This window comes from Stegostoma tigrinum, chromosome 12, assembly GCF_030684315.1.
Source record: "Stegostoma tigrinum isolate sSteTig4 chromosome 12, sSteTig4.hap1, whole genome shotgun sequence".
Taxonomy (NCBI): Eukaryota; Metazoa; Chordata; class Chondrichthyes; order Orectolobiformes; family Stegostomatidae; genus Stegostoma; species Stegostoma tigrinum.
This window is the reverse complement of record NC_081365.1, coordinates 22,589,940-22,613,703: the sequence shown is the minus strand read 5'-3', so window position 1 is coordinate 22,613,703 and position 23,764 is coordinate 22,589,940.

Here is a 23,764-nt window from a genome sequence, read left to right as displayed (position 1 = left end):
TTTCTTCATGGTGGGATCCCATGCATGCAACGTCGTGCTATAGGGAATAGTTTGCGCAATTTGAACTCTCTCTTGTGATCCTCTTCTGCCAGTGATGCATATTAGAAACTCAAAGATAAATTTCTGACAAATGTCTGCCACTTTTAGCATGTACTTTATATGCCAGTCACATGCCTGCCATAAAGACTGGAAGAGATTCTGCAAGGTTCCGAAAGCTGAAATATGGATCACAGTCTGTTGGTTCATCATTATTATTTTGTGTTTGTAGGTCAACACCGCTCACCAAAAAAAAGCCCAAATTCTAGAAAGATGGGCAGAGCACTTTAACCACATTCTCAATTAATGTTCATCCATCAGTGAGGGAGCAATCAATGGACTTCCATAGGTTGTCCTTAACTGTAATCTTGAAAATGACAAAATGCGAATGAGCTCTGTGAGGCAGGAGGCCAATGTCTGGTCAAGAAGCTCACTGACCTCTTTCAGCCTTTGAAGGGCCAAGTAATTGTCCCACCAGAGCACAAAGCTACCTCTATTGACCCCCTGTATAAGAGGAAAGGAACACATCAAGTATGCACCTACCATTGCAGAATCTGTCTCCTCTCCATCAAAATCTTTGCCAGAGTCATTCTGAACTATTTAGTCCAACATTGACTTGACTAGGCTCGGCTGCCAGAAACTCAATGTGCCATTGTAAAAGATTGAGGAATCCCTGGTATGGTGTTTGTAGTATAACAGTTCCAGGCAAATTGGAACCTCTACATCACTGCTGTTGACCTGATCAAAGTCTTTGATATTATCAACCAGGAAGGCCTTTAGAAAGTAATGGAGATATTCAGTTGGTTGAGAAATTCATCACAATAATTCAACAGCTCCTTACTAAATTTCAGACCAAAAGCTAAATGGATTCATCTGTATATTCTGGATGTTGGTGAGTTTTCTGGTAGAGTTAAACATGGTTCCTGCTGACGCCAACTTACTTTGGTATGTTTTCTCCACCATGATGGCAGTCCCAGTATTGAAATCGGATATTGAATGATGGGAAGCTGCTCAATCTGAAATCACAGATCAAACAAAGTCTAGAAGGACATATCATCACAATTATATTTACTGACAATTGTGTGCTAATTGTTTTTTCAGAGATATACATGCAGGGTAATGTGTACTTGTTCTCCAGTACATGTAGTAACTTATGGTCAGCACAAAGAAAACCAAGATAGTGGAAATCCCAATCTCAAACTCAAGTTTTCAAACTATGGCCAGAACCTGTCAGAAGTGAGTAATCTCACTTATCTCTACAATTTTGAACTCAAAAAGCAAGTATTATGGCTGAACCCCACATGATCTGTGTCTCTAAATTCTGGCAGCAAACTTGAACCCATAGCCTTAAGTGTAATCAAAGGAGCCAGATTAGTTACTTACAATGAAATAAATCTCAAGGAGCATACATCTAATCACACAGTAATTTTTGGTACTGCATTGGATTAGCAGAGAGATAATATATTTAAGATATTAATGAAGGTATCCAACAGATATACTCAGATGCTGGAAATCTGAAACAAAAACAGAAAGTGCTGCCAAAACTCAGCAGGTCTGGTAGCATTTGTAGATAAAAAAAAAGTTAGCATCGTAAGTCTGATATGACTCTTCTTCAGAACAGAAGAGAGTTGGATAATGATGGTTTTATACGGTTGATGAAGAGGGAGGAGGATTGAGTGGAATAGATGGTGCATCATCCAAAAGCAACAGAGGTATTGGGCCGGGGAAGGATTATAGTTGCAAATGTGACAGGTGTGAATAGTCAAAAAGTGACAGCAAAAGCTTGCAAATGACCCTGGGTTTGGGGAGGAGGATGTTGTCAAACTGGAGGACAGTGATCACACTGTGAGATTATGAGTTCAATACTGAGTCCTGAAGGTAGTAAAGTGGAAATTGAAGCGCAGTCCCTCAAGATTTGTGCTGGGCTTCGTAGGAACACTGCAACAGGCCTGTGTTGGAAATATTAATATCGGAGCAAGATATTTTATTGAAATGGCAAGCAACTGGAAGGTTGGGATCATTCTTATGGATCGAGCAGAAGTATTTCATAATATGGTCTTCCGCTGTGCATTTGACCTTGCCAGTATAGAGCAGACCATATTGTGAACAGCAAATACAGTGAATTAGATGGAAAGAAGTTCAGATAAAATGCTAAGTCACCTGGAATTTGAGCTTGGAGTCTTGGGCAGTGAGGAATGAGATGGTGAATAGACAAGTGTTGCACATATCACAATTGTATGGGTAGGTGCCATGGTGGGTGAGGACGTGCCAGAAATAATGGAGGAGTGGACCAGGATGTCAAGGAAAGATTGGTCTCTGGAATACTGCCAATGGAGGGGAGGAGAAGATGTGTTTGGAAGTGGCATCCTTCTGGAGGTGGTCGAAGTGGCAGGTGGAAGGTGCGGACAAGGGAACCCCTATCAATACCCTGAAAGGGAGGTGAAATGCGAGGAGTGAAGTGCAAGAAATGGGTTGGACACAGCTGAAGGCCCTGTCAAACATGACAAGAAACACCCTCATTTCACAAATAAGGAGGACATCTTGGAGACACCACTCTGGAAGGTGGCATCACTGGAGCAGATGACTGAGACAGAGAAACTGTGAGATGGAATGTGCTCTTTACTGGAAACATAGTTTGAGGAGGTATAGCCGAGGTTACTGTGGGATTTGCCCTTGGAGCAGGGATAGGACTCTTGTTCAAAGAAGTGGGCATGGAGGTGAAGATGGTGGAAGAAGAGTGCATACTGAATACACTACAAGAGGTGGGGTTAGAAAAATGGATGGAGTCTGTAGGGGAGAAGAGAGAAGATTTAGATAGATATTGGATTGTTGAATCCTGCATTCCTTAACATCTGAAAGGAAGAGAAAGGTTGCTTATTGAGGTATCAAATGAGAGGAAGACAGAAATGAAAGTTGGGGGCAGGGCAGCTCTGAGCCAGCATGAGGCGGTGCTGATGGAGAGACAGGTCAAGAGTATGGTGACACATGACACTGAGTGTGGCTCTCAAGATGTGGCAGGGGCAGCTACCTGTGGAGCGCTGCATATCACAGAGATATGTGTAATCCCAGGTGGATTTGAAACTTGAAGGATGTAACTTCAGTCAGAATCTGTCTGGGGAAGTCAGAGGGAGGAGGCATTTACCGAGGAAGGAGAAGAGGCTGTGAAAGTGAGTTTTGGCTAAACTTTATCAGATTCTAGGAGGGAATTAAATAGTAATGAGGCTGAACAGGCCAAAAGATTGAAACTGAGATCCTGTCAGAACTTTCTCAAGATGGGCATACCTGGAAAAGAAGTGACAGTGAATTAAACACCCACTTCAAAGCAAGTTACTCCAGATGCTGGAGATCAGAAATGAATAAAAAACAGAAACTTAGTAGAACTGACAGCACCTATGGAGACCGAAGCAAAGTTAACATTTCAACTCTGATATGATTTCTTCAGAAAAAATCTCTTCATCGAAAGAGTGGTGAGAATGAGAAACTTGGTACCACAGGAAGTATTTGAAGTGAATAACACTGATGCATTTAAAGGCTATCTGGAAATGAATGAAAAAGGAATGCAGAGCTACAATGGTGGCATTAGAAGGGAAAAGATGAGAGGATGCCAAAGTGCAGCATAGCCACAGGCAGTGTCCAGTTGGACAAATAGCTTGTTTCTCTGCTGCATTTCCGGAGAAGCCCAGTGTACTACATGTCCCTAAACTCTGCTGGTAGCCTCAAAAGTCTACGCAACTTTCTAATTTTGTTGCACAATTGCTATCAAAGGAGCCACATTGATTGCTACGAGATTTGGGCAAAGATTTAGAATAGTTTGGAAAGTGAAAACAGCAAAGCTATTCAAATTACATTGTCTCTATCACAGTGAAATCAGAGAAAGTTTAGTTGGATCAACCCTAGTGCATTGATTCCCCTGTAAAGGCCAGTGTGCCCCAGAGGTTTTGCACAGTTTTTTGACAGGGTGATCTCTTCCTTTCCTCACTGCAGTTCTTTAATCATCTGTTTGATACACTAACATGCATCAGCCTGACCTGTTTGGCATATAATACCACTGGTGACTTGGAACATTTGGTATGGAAATTCAAGTCTTCAGCTTGAGGAGGTGGCGCATTTCATCACTGTTTGAACATAGCTACCTTGTCAAGTTTAATGGTGTGAGTCATATCCGCAAACAATCTGAGTGCTTTCTCAGTGAGGAGAGGATGAACAGATCCATGACCAATTTCAAGCAAAACAAAAATGTATAATTGTTCCCAAATATGTTGATTTTCTATCATAACTTGAGTAGGTTCACCGTGGAAGTGATGATTACATTAAATCTCTGGCGTTTAAAGCTTTCAAAGAGCCTAGTAGAATGCATTTTCTAGCTACTTCTTACAAAGTAATTGATAGTATTGGATAAGGCCCGGGCTCGGTTTAATAGACTTGACAATGTAAATCCACCAATACAGCATTTGCAAACAATGAAGGTGAGATAAAAACAGTGAATGGTGAAGGAACTCAACAGGTCTGACAGTATCTGTGTTGTGAAAACAGACTTAATATTTTGATTCCAGTGACCCTTCATCAAAGTTGGATATGTGGAGATTTGTGGGTCTCAACAAATAGCAAAAACTCTAAAAGAGACAACAGGAGCAAACAGATTGTTGCAAGCAACACTAAGGTCTGGAAGTTATTTCATATTTCAATGGCCAGTTAAGTGACTGAATTTGTAGTCTCATGCTGTGAAAAAGAAAACAGTAACATCTGGAATGACCCATGCTGGTCTGACCTTTTCTCTATATTTGAGAATAGGGCTCCTGTAGGACCAGTATATTCATTTCCAAATGTTTCTGTTTTGTCCCTGTGTTTTCCCTCTGGTTCAGAGGCACACACAGTCTTTCTGACTCTGGCCAACCCCATGCAGCTGTGTTGACCTTCCACTGACTTTTTAAAACTCTGATGAGTGACATGTATGATATAGGGTGCAGAGCTGGACAAACACAACAGGAAGGCAGCATCAGAGGAGCAGGAAAGTTGATGTTTCGGGTTGGGACCGAAGGGTCCAGAATTGAAACGTCAGCTTTCCTGCTCCTCTGATGCTGCTTGGTCTGCTGTGTTCATCCAGCTCCACACCATGTTATCTCAGATCTTCCGGCATCGGCAGTTCCTTCTATCTCCTATGATGTGTACAATCCAGATCCAACTATTGGGATCACAGCCATCAAAATTCAGGGCTAAATTAGCTTTTGGACAACATTTCACAGTGAATAATCCAACATAAAGACTACCGAATCAAACAGGCCAAATCTCCTCTCTACCTATCTTCCTTTCTCTCCATCTTCGGTCCGCCTCCCCCTCTCTCCCTATTTATTCCAGAACCCTCACCCCATCCCCCTCTCTGATGAAGGGTCTAGGCCCGAAACATCAGCTTTTGTGCTCCTGAGATGCTGCTGGGCCTGCTGTGTTCATCCAGCTCCACACTTTATTATCTTGGATTCTCCAGCATCTGCAGTTCCCATTATCACACGCCAAATCATGTATGGAATCTAATTTGAATTGTGTAACTTGTGCTTTATACAGATTACATAGAATGTGCAGAACAAAAATAGATCATTCACCTCAATTTGTCCATATTATTATTACATACAAGCCTCCTCAGTTCTCTCTCCAGTTAACCCTGTCAGTACATACTTTATTGTTTTGTCCCTCATGTTTATTTAGTTCCCCCTGAACTGTGTCTATGGCTTTTGAGACAACTGCTTCATGTGGTATTGAGTTCCATATTATGGCCACTCTTTGGATAAAGTAATTTAGTTTGAATTCCCTTTTGGAATTTTGAGTGACCATCATATTTATGGCCCTTAGTTCTGCTTTCTTCCTACACTGAAAACTTCTTCTCTATGTCTGTCCTATCAAACCAAATGAATAGTTTTAAACAGGTCCTCGCTCAGTCCCATCTATCCCCGAGAAAAACCCATTGAAGTGAAATCAAAATGCTATGGATGTTGGGGTTCTGAAATAAAAGCACAAAGCGCTGGAAAATTCAGCAAGTCCGGTAGCAGAACTGTGGAAAGAGAAACTGAGTTAATGTTTTCAGACCATTAGATTCTTCGGACAGGAAAGAAGAGTCATTGGACTTAAAATGTTATCTTTGTTTTTCTCTCTCCACAGACACTGCCAAATCTGCTCATTTTTTTTAGCATTTTCTGCTTTCATCCCAGTCGGTCCCAACCTTTCCTTACAGCTACAACCTCCCAGTTCTGGAATTATCCCTGTAAAAACATTTTTTCCACCTTGTCCAGTATCTCTATATTCTTTGTACAACATGAAGATTATATTGTTCACAATACTTTCAGTGACATTTTAGTTAAGATGAGTAATAATGAAGGACTGAGGAGCAGCAGATGGGGTTTAGTGTAGATAAATGTGAGGTGTTGTATTTTGAAAACACAAATCAGGGCAGAGCTTATACAATAAGTGATAGGGCCCTGCGGATGTTGCAAAACAAAAAGATCTAGGGGTGCAGGTGCCTAATTCCTTGAAAATAGAGTTGAGGGCAGACAAAGTGAAGAGGACGTTTGGCATGCTTTCTTTTATCGGCCAGTGCATTGAGTGCAGGAGGTGGGATGTCATGTTGCAGTTGTATTGCACATTAGTAAGGCCAATTTAAAAATACTGTGTCCCATTCAATAAGAATATAAGAATAAGTGAAAAGTGTACAAAATCACCAATCTCTGGTGCCATCTTTGCAACAAAAACCAGAATTAAAACAGGTGACAGCGGAAATAAAAGAAGCAGAGCCAAAAGTAAGGATAAAAGGCCAGATCTTGAAGTCCTTTCTCAATAAAAGTATATGGAATGGTCAATCTCCAGTGCAGACACTGGGCCTAAGCGTGGCCTGGAGTCTATCAGCCTGACTTCCATCTCCAATCTCTGGGAGGAGTTTTCCTGTCGTTGGCACTGACACCCCCAATTGAGGGGGGCAATTGTGAACACGCTAACATTGATGCCACCTCAGACCACCAGGGGGGTAGCCGCCATTTGGCAAAAGGCCCGCTTTCACTGCCCTACGAATGCTGATGACCCAACTGAAAGTGGTTACAGAGTAAAGGAAAACAAGAAAAGAACAGAAAAAAGAGCAGAATTATAAAGAGAAAGAAAAAAATGGAAATCTGATGGGGCAGATGAACCCCAGGCTCAGAAGTCCAGTGCAGTGCTGATAGACTGCCACCATATTGATTTGGATGTTTTAAAACTTGAAAAGGGTGCAGAACAGATTTACAAAAATGTTGCCATATTGTAAGGAGGGGCTGAAGAAGACTGGGGTTATTTCCCTGGAATGTTGGAGAATGAGGCGTGGCCTTGTAGAGGTTTATGAAATTATAAGGGGCATGGATAAGGTGAATAGCCAAGGTCTTTTCGCCAGGGTCGAGGTGTCCAAAACTGCAGGGCATAGGCTTAAGGTGAGCAGAGAAAGATTTAAAAGGGACCTGAGGGGCAAATGTTTCACGCATAGGGTGGTGAGATTGTGGAATGAGCTGCCAGAGTAGGTGGTGGAAGCTGGTACAATTACAGCATTTAAAAGGCATCTGGATGGGTATATGAATAGGAAGGGTTTAGAGGGATATAGGCCAAATGATGGTAAATGGGGCTAGATCAGATTAGGGTGTCTGGTTGGCACAGAAGAATTGGGCAAAAGGGTCTGTTTCTGTGCTGTCTAACTATGGCAAATCCATTTCTGGGCAATCACGTTGTAATTTCTAAGTAAAAAGCAATCTTCCTGTGTCATCCACAATCAGTCCATAGCATCTTTTATACAATAGAATGCCCAAGGCATCTGATCAGGAGAACAAGGGAAATGAAAGGGTGAAGGTGTGGGTGAATTTCCTTTCAGGTGGTTTTTGAAGGTAGGAATTAACTTTTCAAGGGACAAGAGAATGAGTGTGAATGCAAGATCATTTTTAACTGTTCACCTGAAAGACAGCACTGCCAACCCTTATATTGACATTTCCTCATGTAGGCTAGACTTTAACGTCTGGCTGTGTTATGTCATTAGAGGTCTGAGGGGAAGGGAGGCCATCAGGCTAGGGAAAACATTTATCTGAAAGGGTTCAGTCAGGCTTCTGTTTAACCCAAGCAAACATCGCTGGCAGGTCAACAGGTAGTGACATCATTGCAAGCAGTAGCTGGACAATGCCAGAGCTTCGAGGGAGCAAACTCAAACTCTCAGATAAGAACTGAGAAAGCAGGATCGTTATGGGAACATGATGATGAGTACTCTTAACCTTATTCTAGCTAACTGACTATCTGATGTCTACTAGACGTACAGAATTAAAATCAGAGCAGTGTGAGAGGCAAACATCGATGTGGAATTTTTGCAGTTTTATAGTTTAAGCCAGTGTTAAATTTTAGGGATACCATTTCAGAGAGAACATGGGGTTGCACGGTGGCTCAGTGGTCAGCACTGCTGCCTCACAGCACCAGGGTCCCTGGTTCAATTCCAGCCTCGGATGACTGTGTGTGGAGTTTGCACATTCTCCCCATGTCTGCTCTGGTTTCCTCCCACAGTCCAAAGATGTGCAGGCTGAATGGATTGGCCATGCTAAATTGCCATAGTGTTCAGGGGTGCGTAGATTAGGTGGGCTATAGGGGGATGGGTCTGGTTGGGAAGCTCTGCTGGTTGGTGTGGACTTGTTGGGCCAAAGGGCCTGTTTCCACTCTGCAGAGATTCTATAAACACAATGGACTTTGCACATTGGTGAATCACCAGAATAATACCAGGAATGTAATGCTTTGTTAAGATGTTATCATGAATACATCAGAAGGAATTGCTTTACTCAGAGGGTCATTTAGTCAGAAACTATCCTGAAAAACTCAAGCAGAAGCTATTGCATTTTTATGGGAGAATTGGGAAGGTGTTTGATGCTGGGGATGGTTACAAACATATGCCTCAATGATAATAGTTTAGCCTGCTCTAGAACAGAGGCGATTAGCAAAGTGGTGTGAAGGGGGTGGTTACCAGCTACAAATATAACAGTACACATTCTTGGACGTTCTGTCAAATTGAAATAAATGTACTTTTTAAATCTCAAAAGTATTCATGTTCCCTGGCCCCAACTAGAACAGGGGAGCAATCATTAGGCAGTGATCAGCTATTATAGAACTACTTACTTTAATTTTTGTAAAAATACATCTGACAATAAATTGCTAGTGTGCTCTACTGGTCAGTGGGAAGGGATTGCTTGTTGGGAAATGTTTGCTTTTCAACTAGGTTGTAGACTTGCTCACTGAGCCGATGTGTTTGATTGCAGACGTTTCATTGCCCTACTAGGTAACATCATCAATGCACCTCTGGTGGAGCAATGGTGCTCCGTCCCACTTGTTATTTATATGCCTCGGTTTGCTGGGGTGGTTGGCATCATTTCCAGTTCTGTTTTTCAGTGGTTTGTGTATCGGGTCCAGTACAATGTGTTTAGTGATGGAGTTCCAGTTAGAATGCCAGACCTCCAGGAATTCCCTGGCATGTCTCTGTTTGGCTTGTGCTTTTATGAATGTGTCGTCCCAGTTGAATTCATGTCCTTCTTTATCTGCATATATTGAGACCAGTGAGAATTGGTCATGGCTCTTGGGGCTAGTTGGTCTTCATGTAACCATATTGTCTTATTAAGTTACTAAGATGTTAAAGATCGACTCAGTTTCCAAAAAGGGGCTGACTACCCATCCTGAGCTAACCCTTCTTAGAGAAAATGGGATCAATTTTACCTTTAATTCTAAGACCACCTCTTCCTATCCCTGCTATAGTGCTGAAATGTTACAGCCAATGGGCCTAATGAGTTCCTTCCACGTTAAGCCTAGCCTTGGCCCATTTCAGTAGTAGCTCTGTAACTCTGTAATTAAAACAAATTGGGATTTTGGGCCACTCTCTAGAGACTGGGTGTAGTGTGGAATTGGCACATCAGTGCAGTACCAAGAGTGGATATTACACTGTCAGAGGTGCTGCCTTCCAGATGAAATGATAAACTGAAGCATCATCTTCTCTCTCTCTGTATCTTTCTGATATAAGCAAAATAGGAGTTTTCACCCAGTGTGCTATGGGTAAATTGGTTTGTATGTATTTCCCACATCATAATAGTGATACATTTTGCAATTATTTCATTAGCTGTTAATGCTGATATTATGAAATGTGTTTTGTAAACGCAAGGCTTTATGTAAACCTTAATGTTGGCAAAGAATGTGCATTTCAAACTTAGTTCAATATAAAATTGGGACAGCAGTTCACTTCTGCCTCCATTATTGATTAAACTAAATATAAACCTTTGCTATAATGAAGCTAGAGCAATTACCAAACGGCTAACATAGATAAGCTGATTCCATACTCCCCTTTGCCAGGGCAAGGTCTCTGAGCGTCAGTGAAATAAATTCTGGCATTCATAATCTTGCAGCAGGACGATGTAACCTCAAAATACATGTATTAGTACATATACATGACAGAGATTTAATAGCCATGCAGAGATAGATTGCTGTTCAAAATGTAGAGAAGTATAATACTGTAGTGCAAGCTTGGGAATACCACTAATGGGCATTCTGTCTATACAGAAGTATTGTGGTAAGCTGGGATTGCTCGGTGGGGATAAACAAAAGGCTAAGATTTCAAAAGTATTAAACCACCCGCTCCTTTTAGGGTGATTTACTTTCTCACAAGGAATGAGTGACTTCAAAAAGTATTTCCTGTGAATTTTCAAATGTAGTTAACTGAAACAGCATATTTCTAGTAAATGAATACAAGAGTCTTTAAATCTCTCAAAGCAGTACTTCCCTCATATGGTGGACTGGAGCCACATCTTTCTTGTATGATTTAGATATGACATTGCTCATGGTCTAGTTTGATGATTCACATGGCAAAATCAACTCAAAAGCAAACGCTTATGCCAGCAATTATGAACTGTTAATGAACAATTCGTTTTAGAAGCTGCATCTTTGTTGCCACACTGCAACTAGATTTTAATCATTTCTATATCCGTAACACTTAGAACATATGTCAGGAATTTAAATATGCTCAGAGGTGAAAGTAGCATCCCAGTTTTGTTCTTAAATTATCTCTAGTGCCTTCTGCAAAGATTATGAGGAGCTGCACCTCACCATTGCTTTAACACACTGAATGTCTTGTCACTCCTAAATTGAACCTGAATCCTAATATAAGTTAAGAATTTAAGCAGGCTCTGAGGAGACCATTCAGGCCCTCAGCCTATAAGCCTCTGTGAAAGAGATATCTAGGAGGTCCCACTCCTCCGTTCATTCCCCATGGCCAAAAATATTTCCATCTCAAGCATTTATCTAATCCCACTTTGGAGGTTACCATTGAATTTGATTCCCTTCATCTTTTTCAGACTAGTCAAGAAAGACAAGGAGGGACAGCTCCATCAGTATCCAAGGGCCCAAACACACGTTCCAGACAAAGCAGCACTTTACCTGCACCTCATACAACCTAGCCTACTACATTTACTGCTCACAGTGTGGTCTCCACTCCTTTGGAGGAATGACGCATAGACTGGGTAACTGCTTTGCAGAACAACCACATTCTGTCTACAAAAAAGACCCTGAGCTTCCAATTGCCTGCTACTTCAACACAACAACCTGTTCCCTGAACAACTTCTGTCTCAGGTTTGCTGGAGTGCTCCAGCGATGCCCAAGCAAGCTGGAAGAACAATACCTCAATTTCCACTTGGGCACCCTGCAGCCTTCTGGACTAAATATTGAGTTCAATAACTTCAGGGTTTGAACTCTCCCATGATCTTATTGTAAACCCCACCCACCAGGCTTTGTTATCACATGGTGAGAGCTATTAGGCACAAAAAAGGGTTAGCAACTAATAGGCCCCATTAGCACTTATTCTTCCTCGTAACTGGATTGTTATCCAATTATTTGTCCATCCACTGTTATCTCTCTTTGGGCTCTGGTTCCTGATTTACAGCATCTGCAGTTCTTTTGTTTTTTAAGGAGCGACAGTTTACGTTTGTCACACACATATGTCATTGTGCCTCTGATATGAGCTATTGTGGCTGGGATGGAAACTTAATTGGTGATATTTAAACATGCAGTACCACAAAAGATTGGTGCACATTGTTTCTGCACACAGAAGGTTGAAAAAATAGTAAATTTTATGTAAAAAAAAATTACTTCTGTGGAATGGGAGCATTTGTACCCAGCATTCGCAGCAGCATAGAAACTGGTCTATCTTTAAGATTGAATGCTTTCACAGTTTGATTTGATCTGAAATATTCACATGTACCAAGATACAGTGAAAAGTGTTGTTTTGCATGCTATCCAGATAAATCATACCTTTTGTAAGTACATCAAGGTAATCAAACAGAAGGCAAAATATAGTGTTACAGCTATAGAGAAGGTGCAGAGAAAGATCACCTCTAATATATGAGAGGTCTGTTCATAGGTCGATAACAGCAGGGAAGAAGCTATTCTTGAATCTGTTGGTAAAGAGATAACAAGGTGTAGAGCTGGATGAACACAGCAGGCCAAGCAGCATCACAATCTGTTGGTATGTGTTTTTAAACTTTTGTATCTTCTGCCCTATGGAAGAGAGTAGAAGAGAATATAACTGGGGTGGGAAGGGTCCTTGATTATGTTAGCTGCTTTCCAAGGCAGTAAGAAGTGTAGGCTGGTTTTCAAATGGACCGGGATGCATTCACAACGCTCTGTAATTCCTTGTAATCTTAGGCAAAGCAGTTGCTATATGTGCTGAATCCAGGTAGATTGCTTTCTGTGCTGCATCGACAAACATTGGTAAGAGTCATCGTGGACATACTGAATTTCTTCAGCCTTCTGAGGTAGTAGAGGTGTTGATGTGCTTTCATGACTGTAGCTTTCTTGAGTGAGTTCTATTCCAGGAATTTCTCTGTTGCTACAACCTACTCAGGAGAAGATAGGATAAAAGATAAACAAAATTGTAGAAAGCAACAGAAAACAATCTCAGACACTGCTCCAAAATCATTAGAACCTTTGGAAAAATATTTTTTACAACCCAGATCCTAAATCTCCAACTGTGTTATCTTACAGTGGAAAAAACTGAAGTTGCATCACTAGAAAACCTGGCTCCAAATTTGAATCCAAGATTGAATTTATGACTTTTTACAACTAATAACTTTACTGTTAAATGAACAACCTGTGTTAGTTTAAGAAAACCAGAAACTTACTGCTTTGGGAATCACAAGCCATTCAGAGGCAACTTACCACCTTAATATTGAGTCCGTTTGACTTTTGTTACTAGCTAAGACCCATAAAGGCTCATCTACTGGACAAGATGGTGGAGGTGATGTGACAGGTGGGTGTTCGGGCTCCCAGGACGTCTGCTCTCTTGCGCATGACCAACCACTTTCTTTTTCTTATCTTCACTTAACTTTTGAATCAAATTCATTTTATCTTCTTTCTGTGGCTGCGGTGGAGGAGAGAGGTTGTGGGGAGCTGTTGAGCAGTGTATCCGGTACGTTCCTCATAGCCATGGCGGTTGCAGCTTGAGCAACTGTTTCAGCGTTGATGCATCGGGGTCAGTTCTTTTCCTTTGGTGTTATGGTCCGCAACAGCTGCAGTGTGAGAGACCTCTTGGAGTTATTTTGGATGGTCCCTTGGTCCTCGTATATTGAGAATGGGCCCTGATCTATTAGAGTTAGGACAGTCTCCTGGCTATGGTGGCGGCTGGAATATTGGTAGCGATGATGCAGTTTTGCAGAGGTGGCACCCTGAGTCCTGTCAGCAGCGGCAGGAGCTGCTTCAGTGTGCTTCCTCCTTGCTGCTGCCTCAGGGACAGCTTTGACAGTTGTGGGCTGAGGTGTGACCCATAGCCACTTAAGAAATCAAGAGCAAAAAATGAAATTTGTCTTAACTTTGCATGCATTATTTCTTTTTCATAATTTATGAAATTAAAATGGTGCAGGATTAATTAAGGCAACTGATACACATTTTCCTGTATTTTCATAAATACATGTCACAACAAAATACTATACTATAAAGTACAAACTCAAATGTAAAAAATTGTCACATTATGCAGAAAAAGAACTGCATGAAATGATATGATTTGCTGAAAAAAGGACATGCTTTGAAACTTCACAAATTTGTAAATCCTTCAAAATGAGCTATTATTCATTATTCATTATTTCCACTCAGAGATTATTTCCTTAAGCAGCTCAAATTGCAGATAAAGTTTTAAAGTGATACTTTACTAAATGTGTTGGCTGTGTCTCTGAACCAGGAGATCATTGATTCAAGTCCCACTGAAAGAATTGAGCATGAAAATCATGTTCATGCTCCAGTTGAGTAGAGAAGGAGTGCTCATCAGTCCATTAGCTAAGATGTTAAACTGAAGACACATCTGCACTGGCAAGGTAATGTGAAAGATCCTATATTCTAAGGAAACTAATGAGGCTGAGCACAGTGAAAAAGTGTACAGTATTGCCACTCTCCAGCACTATCTTAAAATTAAAGGAACAATAACAAAAGTAAAAGAAAATGCCCAGATCAACCTCGCAACTGCTGCTGCCATGAATCTATAACCAGGGTCACCAATGCCACCTGCGCTGTACCCACAACATCAAAGTTGCTATGCGCTGGATCATTGCTCACCACTGGGCCCACCCTGCCGATGCCATCTTGGAAATAATTGAAGTGTCAGAGTACAAAACTTTCCTGAGCAAATACGAGAATGTAACCATTTGAACCAGCACTGACAGCAGAACTGCCGTCAATGCCAAAGCCAAAGCCACCACCATGCTCTGGCACCATATCTTGCTGCTGGGCCCACACTTGCTGCCTTCACCGTTGCCCCTAGCTCCACTGCAGGTGGACACCCCAAGGACAAAGGTAGGAGAGAACTGTAAAGTAAAGTAGAAAGAGGAGAAAATTTAAGAAAAAAGAAAAAGGAGAAATGGATGGAAGTGAAAATATCTGCAGAGTTAATGAATGTGCTGCTAGTTATCTTAAAAGAATCTTTTGAAGCTGTTAATGTCCCATAGGATTGTAAAACTGTGAATGTAACATCCTTATTATAAAAAGGGAAGGAGATAAGTAATAGGTAACAAAGGCATGTTAGCTCAACATCTGATGTTGAAAATATATTAAGGTATATAATAAAGGACATAATAGCAGTGCGTTTAGGAATGTGTAGTTTAGTCAAAGTCAGCATGGCTTCATAAAGGGGCAATCAGGTCTGAAAGAATTATTACAATTCTTTGAGGAGGCCGTAAGTATGATAGGTAAGCCAGAATTAGTGGATGTAATATATTTGAGCTCCAAAAAGGCATTTGATAGGGTACTGCATGTAAAGGCTTTCAATAAAATAAGAGCCTATGGTGTTGGAGATAGCATGTTTGTCAGTTTTAATCTAACAGTTTAATATTAAACAAGACCCTGATGTGCCTGTGAGCATAAAGTGTATATTTAATAGTTTGCCATAACAAACATCTGTTGAATTCTTCAATACCACAATATCCACATCTAGTTAGTTATGTTATGGGGATAACAATCAGTGCTGCATCAGATAAAACACTCTACTGGAAGTAAAACCCACATTGAGTAGAACAGTGATGAAGATTTTTAATATAGGAATGATTTATTACAGAAATGTTAACTCCAATATACAAAGTTAAGCATCTGAACAATAATTTTAGTTTACAATAAGTGCAAGTTAACGTAAATATGAAAAAAGCAAAGAACTGCGAATGCTGGAAATCAGAAGCAAAAATATAAACTCAGCAGGTCTGATAGCATCTGTGGAGAGAAAGCAAAGTTAATGTTTTGGGCCCAGTGACCCTTCCTCAGAACTGGTGGTAACTAGGAAAAGGTTGGAATATGCATAAGCATAAATGTGATTTTCTCCTGTTATTCCTTTTCCAAACCAAAATTCCATTTTTAATCTCCTTAACTCTTCTGCTCCTCTGCTAACTCCCTTCAAGTTACACTTTGTAGCTTGTCTTCCAAAGTTAATGTCTTTGTCTGGTCTTTCTGCACTGTTTTCAACCAGTGAAATCAAAATTGCTCGGCCCTCTCAATTGGAAAAGAAAAGCAGATGGAATTAGAAATGAAAAAGAAATGAAAAAGTTTTCTCCCTGTAAATCTGGGACCACAATGTCAGGGTCAAATGATGGACAGAGCCTTACATTACGAGGGAAACATGATGTGGAGGTGCCAGTGTTGGTCTGGACTGGAGTAGGTCAAAAGTCACAAGACACCAGGTTATAGTACAACAAGTTTATTGAAATCACAAGCTTTCTGATTGCTACCCCTTTGTCAGGTGTAGCGAAGAGAGCATGCAGGCACAGATTTTATAATCAGAGAGATCAAAAGATCTTACAAATGGTGTGAGCAGAATATTGACAAGCCGAATAATAGGTCTCTGCAGGTGATCAAGAGTGCCAAACAGTGTGAGTGAAGTGTCAACAGCTAAATATAAAGTGAAAGGATGTTCTATAACCCAATGGAGGCAGAGAGATAATTACAAAAAAATTAAAAATAAGGTGGTGCTGGTGACAAACCAAATGACTGGAATAACATGCTAAGTATGAGTCACATGCCAAGGGTCTAATAAATAATCTGAAACTGTACAAATTAACTGAGGTAGAGAGATCATAGTAAGTTATCAAGGTGCAGGTATTGAAACAGGACAGTAAGGAAGATTTTACAGAACACTATGGTGGGGTCACATGTAGTGTGACGTGAACCCAAGATCACAGTTGAGGCTGTTTTCGTGGATATGGAAATTAGATTTCAGTTTCTGCTCAGCAATTCTATATTGTTGTGTGCCTTGAAGGCCGCCTTGGAGAATACTTATCCAAAAATCAGAAGCTGAATGTCCTTGACTAATGAAGTGCTCCCTCATTGGTAGGGAACATCCCTGTCTGGTGATTGTTGTGTGGTGCCCATTCACTGTTTTTTCGCAACTGCATGGTCTCACCAACTTACAATGCCTCAGGGCATCATTGCCTGCAGCGTATGAGATAGACAGCATTGGTTGAGTCACACGAGTATCTGCTGTGTATGTAGTGGGTGGTGTTCTCATGTGTGATGCAGTCTCCATGTCAATGATCTGGCATGCCTTGCAGAAATTGCTGGGGCAAGGTAGTGTGGTGTTGTGGTCAAAGTTGTACTGAAGGCTGGGTAGTTTGCTACGAATGATGGTTTATTTAAGGTTTAGCAGTTGTTTGAAGGCAAGAAGTGGAGGCGTAGGGATGATCTTGGTGAGATGTTTGTCATCATTGATGACATGTTAAAAGCTGCAAAGAACATGACGTAGTTTCTTCTCACTGGGGAAGTACTGGTTGACAAAGGGTACTCTATCGTGTCCCGTGTCTGTTTTCTGAGGAGGTTGTTGCAATTTCTTGTTGTGGCACGTGGGAACTGACGATCAATGAGTTGAGCATTGTATCCCATTCTTATGAGCATGTCTTTCAGCACCTCTAGGTTTCCCTCATGTTCCTCTTCATTTGAGAAGATCCTACGTATGTCCAGGGCTTATCGGTAGGGAATGGCTTCTTTAACATGTTTAGGGTGAAAGCGAGAGCAGTGCAGCATCTTGAAGTTGTCCTTGGGACTTGTGGTAGAGTGAGGTACTGAGGTGTCTGTCCTTTATGGATATGCATGTGCTCAAGAATGAGACTGATTCTGAAGAGTAGTCCATGGTAATTCCGATGGTGGGATGAAACTTGTTGATATCATTGTGTAATTATTTCAGTGATTCCTCACCATGAATCCAAATGAAGAAAATGTCATTGATGTATCTGGCAGGTTGGAGGTCCTGTGCTGTAAAGAACTCCTGCTCAAATTTATGGATGAAAATGGTGCATTAGGGTGTAGGTTTGGTCCCCGTCACTGTTTTATGTGACTGGATGAAGAACTGGTTGTCGAAGATGAAAATGTTGTGGCCGAGGATGAAGCAGATGAGTTTTAGGGTGACGTCTGGAAATTGGCAGTTATTGGTGTTGATATTAAGTGCTGAGGCTGTTGCAGTGATGCCATCATCGTGGGGCATGCTGGTCTAGAGTGCCAAAACGTCCATTGTGATGAGGAATGTTCCTGGTTCGACTTGTCTGCGGGTGCTGAGTTCCTGTAGGAAGTCTATAGTGTTGTGACAGAAGGTGGGGATTCCTTATACAATGGGTTTCAAGAGGACCTTGATATAGCCAGAGAGGTTCTCACACAGGGAGCTGTTGCATGATACAATAGAACCAGGAACTTGCTTTGCTGCATAGGACCTTCAACCAAAGCTACACGCCGGACACATTGATGACATTTTCATCCTTTGGACTCATGGCAATGAATTACCAAAATGACACAACAACATCCACAAATTTCGTCCCACCATCAGACTTACCATGGACTACTCTTCAGAATCAGTCTCATTCTTGGGCACGTGATTCTTCATCAAAGACAGACACCTTTTGAGGAAAACAACTGGCTGAGTGAGGGCTTGCCTTGGTTCCTACTTGCAATTATTTTAACCTTTAATGTTTAAAAAAGGTAGTCACAGCAAGCAGGCAGCTTTGTGTGTGGAGCACACCATCACAGCTGAAGCCAAGCCTGGGAACAGCCTCTGCTGCAAAAGAATTTGCCCCCTAACAGAACTGTGGAAATACCTACATGTGAAAGACTGCAGTGATTCAAGAAGGCAGCTCACTACTCACCTTCTCAGGGGCAGTTAGGGATGGTTGATAAATGCTGATATAGCCAGTGACATGAATGAATAAAAGTTACAGTTACTTCTTGAGATATTATGCCCAAAAGTGGATTCAAAACAATAATAGAACATAACACATTCATTTAAAATTCTTTGCTCCACTTAGCAGCACGGAGTTCATTGATTAGTTTGAATGGGTTAATACCTGTACTGAAAGAGCAGGCAAAGGAATGCTGTGGTCCTGAGTTAAGTATTGTCCACTAAATGTCACTCAAAGTCATTTCTCATTTTTTGTGTGTGAACAAGCCAAGGTATGGCTGTGGTTATGGGCGACAAAGTGCTTATCAGTAAAGTCTTAGAGCTATGTACGCCAGACCTGAGTTCAGTTCGAATAGAAGATTGCACGGCTTCTAAATTTAGATTCTGTACGAGAAGTTTGTTTTTTTTCAGATTCTTTTTGTCTGCTGCCTTCACAGCTGCTGTGGTTTGACAGTTGACTCAAATTTTAATTATGTTTTCTTTTTAATCATTGGTAAGATGCAGTCGAGTGAAAGAAGATAATTAGAGCAATTTAAAACAAGACAATAGAGAGGAGGAAAATAAAGAGTAGTTTTTGCGACTGAGATGTGATTATGTGGACAGCATACCATCTTATTTTTCTGAAATGGAACTGTGCATAGGAAACTTGGTTAATTCATGGTAGTTCATTGTTTTCTGAGCAGTACAAACTTAGGGTCAGGTTGAGCTACCATTGTTGTCCACTCACCATTCTGATATTGGAGATACACCTGTATACTCAGCATGTCAATTGTATCACATCTCATTTTAAAGAGATGGGTAGTCTGCAGCCGGCTAGTTTTGTGCTGAACTGGAGTTCGTGCCACTTAAGACAAACAAAATTTTGAAAGACATTAAGTTAATTCAATTTGATGAAGGGATGTCCGGGGTGGGGGGGGGGGGGTCGCAAGAATGATCCTAGGAATGAAGGGCTTGTCATATGAGGAGTATTTGAGGATTTGGAGTCTGTGCACGATAGAGTACTGAAGGATGAGGGGGGATCTGATTAAAACTTACAGAATACCGAGAAGGGGCTGAGAAAGGGCCACTGTTTCCGAAATATCAGCTCTGTTTACTCTCCACAGATGCTGCTAGGTCTGCTGACATTTCCCAGCAATTTTTGTTTTCATTTCTGATTTTCAGCATCTGCAATTCTTTCAGTTTTCATTCCGATACTAAGAGGCCTGGATAAAATAGGCATGGGGAAGAGTAAGTAGGCAAGGCTAGGGCTGGAGGGCACAGCTTCAGAATGAAGGAGCAAAGCTTTAGAACGGAGATGGGGAGGAATATCTTCAGCCAGGAATAGTTCATCTGTGGAGCTCATTAGCAGAGGGCAGTGTAGACCATGTCATTGAGTATATTTAAGACAGAGATAGATAGATTCTTGATAGGTAAGGGAATCAAGGGTTACAGGGAGGAGGCAGGGGAATGGGTTTGGGAAACGTGTTATCCATGATCAACTCGATGGGCTGTTCCTATATCTTATGGTTTTATAGCTGACAAGTTGCAAGTAACGGTCACACACACAAGAATCAGGCAATGACCATCTCCAACAAGAGAGAAGCTAACCATGGTCCCTTCTCATTCAATGGCATCACCATGACTGAATCTCCCACTATCAACATCCTGGTGTGTCACCATCAACCAGAAACTGAGCTGGAATCATCATGTCAATACTGTGGCTACAGGAACAGGTCAGAAACAATGAATACTGCAGTACATAACTCACCTGCTGACTCCCCAAAGGCTGACAAACATCTACAAGGTACATGTCTGGATTGTGATGGAATATTCCCCAGTTCTCTGGATGAGTGCAGCTCCAACAACACTCTAGAAGCTTGACACCATCCAAGACAAAGCAGAGCACTTGATTCATATCATAACCATAAACCTTCATTGATCTACTATTGAAGCTGTGTTGCAACAGTGTGTACTAGATGCACTGGAGAAATTCACCAAGGCACGTCAGACTGTATCTTATAATCCCATGGCCACTAGAAACTAGAGGCAATAGATACACAGGAACATCACCACCTGTAATTTCCACTTCAAGCCACTCACCATCCTGACTTCGGTGTCAGTGGATTGAAATCTTGAAATTTCTTTCGTGTAGGGATTGAAGAAAGCAGTTCACCACAATCTTCACAACAGGAATTAAGGATGTTCAAATGTCACTGGTCTTATCAATGTCAGCAACAATCCCTGAAAGAAAATGCTTAAGGAAGGGAGAAGGTGAGATATGTACCAGTAGAGCTTTGGAATAAAGTTAGGGGTTAGGGTTAGGGTTAAGTCTAGTAGTAACAAAGTAAAAAATTATGGTTTTGGGAGAAGATGAGCTGAAATGAGTAAGCTAATGTCATGAAGGTCGAAATTGGCAGCCTTGGGATAGTACAGATTTGGCTGTCAAAGTTCACTTCAGGGTCAACTATGAGACTAAGAATGCAAAACTTCTGGCTCAACTGTAGACAGTTGCCAGGAGACAGATAGAGTTGGTAGCTGGCATTTAGGGTTTGTTATTGGGATCATAGGTGACGACCTCGGTCTCCATGATATTTCGTTGGAGACAATGCCTGCTCATCCAGTATTAGGTGACAGATAAACAGTCTGACGGGAGATCTTGGAAGAATTGAAAGAGGTAGAAGTGAGGCAGAGCTGTGAGTGTAGATGTAAATGAACAATATGATTTCAAATGATTGAGGTCCAGAATGTAGATGCAAAAGGGGGAACAGTGAAGGGTATTTCACTGGGAGCCACTGAAGGTAACAGTGTGAGATTGTAAAGTAAAACAATAGCAAGCGATTCGCAAGAATTGAGAGATTGAGTAAAAGCAATTTCCAGAACTATGTTCTCCATCTGCCCTGAACCAGCAGCTGGACAACAGTGGGGATGCTTTGGAGGGGAAAGTGTGGTCATTGTGTGAAAGAGTGCGGGTGTAACAAGAAAGACAAAGAGGGAGAGAGTGTATCTTTGCCACAGTGGCATGGAATTGCATTTGTGGCTTCAGTAAGAGCTACTTCATTACAGTGTTGTGGCAAGGCAGAAAACCTGATTAGAAGGATTCAAACATGAAATTCATTAAAAGATGAACACAAATTCAGAGGTGCCAGCAAGTTCATGGGAAACATGAGAACATAAGGAAAGGGAGTTTGGAGGTAAGATGGTGGCTTACAGGATTGGAAGGTTGAGGGTTGGTTTTTCAAGGAGAGGGGCGATGATGCCAGGTTTTAAGGTGAAAGTGTACCTGAGGAGAGTGAACTGTTATCAGCCTGCACCAGGACCAGAAGGGCACATTACATGATCAGTGGTGTTGTTTTGTTCATACATGGGATATGAGTGTTGTAGGCTGGCCAGCATTTATTGCCCTTGAGAACATGGAAGTGAGCTGCCTTGTTGAACCAGTGCAATTGGTGTGCTGTGAGATGATCTACAATGCACTCAAGGAGGGTATTCCAGGGTTTTGACCCAGTGGCAGTGGGGGGATAATGATGCATTTCCAAGTCAGGATGGTGTTTGCAGATGGTAGTATTCTCATGTTTCTATTGTTCTGTCTTTCTGGATGGAAGTGGCCATGGGTTTGAAAGGTGCTGTCTGAGGATCTTTGGTCAATTTCTGCAGTGCATCTTACACAGAATACATATTGCTGCTATTGAGTGTTGGTGATGGAGGGAGTGGATGCTTGTGGATGTAGTGCGAATCAAGTGAGCTACTTTGTCCTGGATGGTGTCAAATTTCTTGAGTGTTGTTGGATCTGCACCCATCCAGGCAAGAGGGGAGTATTTAATCACACTCCTGATTTGTGATTTACAGATGATGGATAGGTTTTGGGGACACAGGAGGAGAAATATTTGCTACAGTATTCCTAGCCTCTGATCTGCTCCTGTAGCCATTGTGTTTGTGTGGTGAGTCTAATTGAGTTTCTGGTCAATGATAACTCCAAGGATACAAATAGTTGGGGATTCAGTAATGGTAAACGCATTGAATGTCAAGATATAGTGGATCGATTGTCTTTTATTGGAGATGGTCATTGCCTGGCATTTGTGTGGCACAAATGTTACTTGCTACTTGTCAGCTCAAGGCTGGATATAGTTCAGATCTTGTTGCATTTGAACATTGACCGCTTCAGTGAGGCATCACATCTGGTATTAATCAATGTGCAATCATTGGCAAACATCCCCATTTTTGATCTGATGAGGGAGGGAAGCAAAACAGCTGAAGATGGCTGGGCCTAGGGCACGACCCTGAGAAATTGCTGCAGAGACACCCTAGAGCTGAGATGAACAACCTCCAACAACCTTCCTATGTGACAGGTATGAATCCAATCAGCAGAGCTTTCCCCCTATACCCATTGATTCCAGTTTTTCATCTTAATTCCACATTTAGTCGAATATGCTCTTGGTGTCAAGAGTGATCACTCTTACCACATTGCTGGAATTCAGCTCTTCTGTCCATTTTGAACCAAGGCTGCAATAAGATCAGGAGCTGAGTGGCCCTGGCAGAACCCAAACTGGTTACGACAGCAGGTTAATGCTGAGCAGGTGCTGCTTGCTAACACTGTTACTGACACCTTCCATCACTTTACACAGTAGCAGTTGACAGATTGGGCAGAAATTGGTAGGGTTGGATTTATCCTGCTTTTTGCGTACAGGACATACCTGGGTAATTTTCCACATTGTTGGGTTGATGCCAATTTTGTAGCTGTACTGGAACAGCTTGGCTAGGGGAAAGGCAAGTTCTAGAGCACAGGTCTTCAGCAGTATTGCGGAAATGTTTGTCAGGGCCCATAGCCTTTTCAGTGTCCAGTGCCCCCAACCATTTCTTGATATCACATGAAGTGAATCAAATTGGTTGAAGACTGGTTCAAATGGAAACAAGTTGTAAAGAGCAGGAGGTGGGTCATGTTGTCAAGATGGGCCTGGTTAAATCTTGGAGGGATATTGGAAAGGATGAGAGAAAGTCACAAGTTCATGCTGGCCACTGGGAGAAACTTTGAAGCAGCAGAAGCAGCTCATCTGAGAG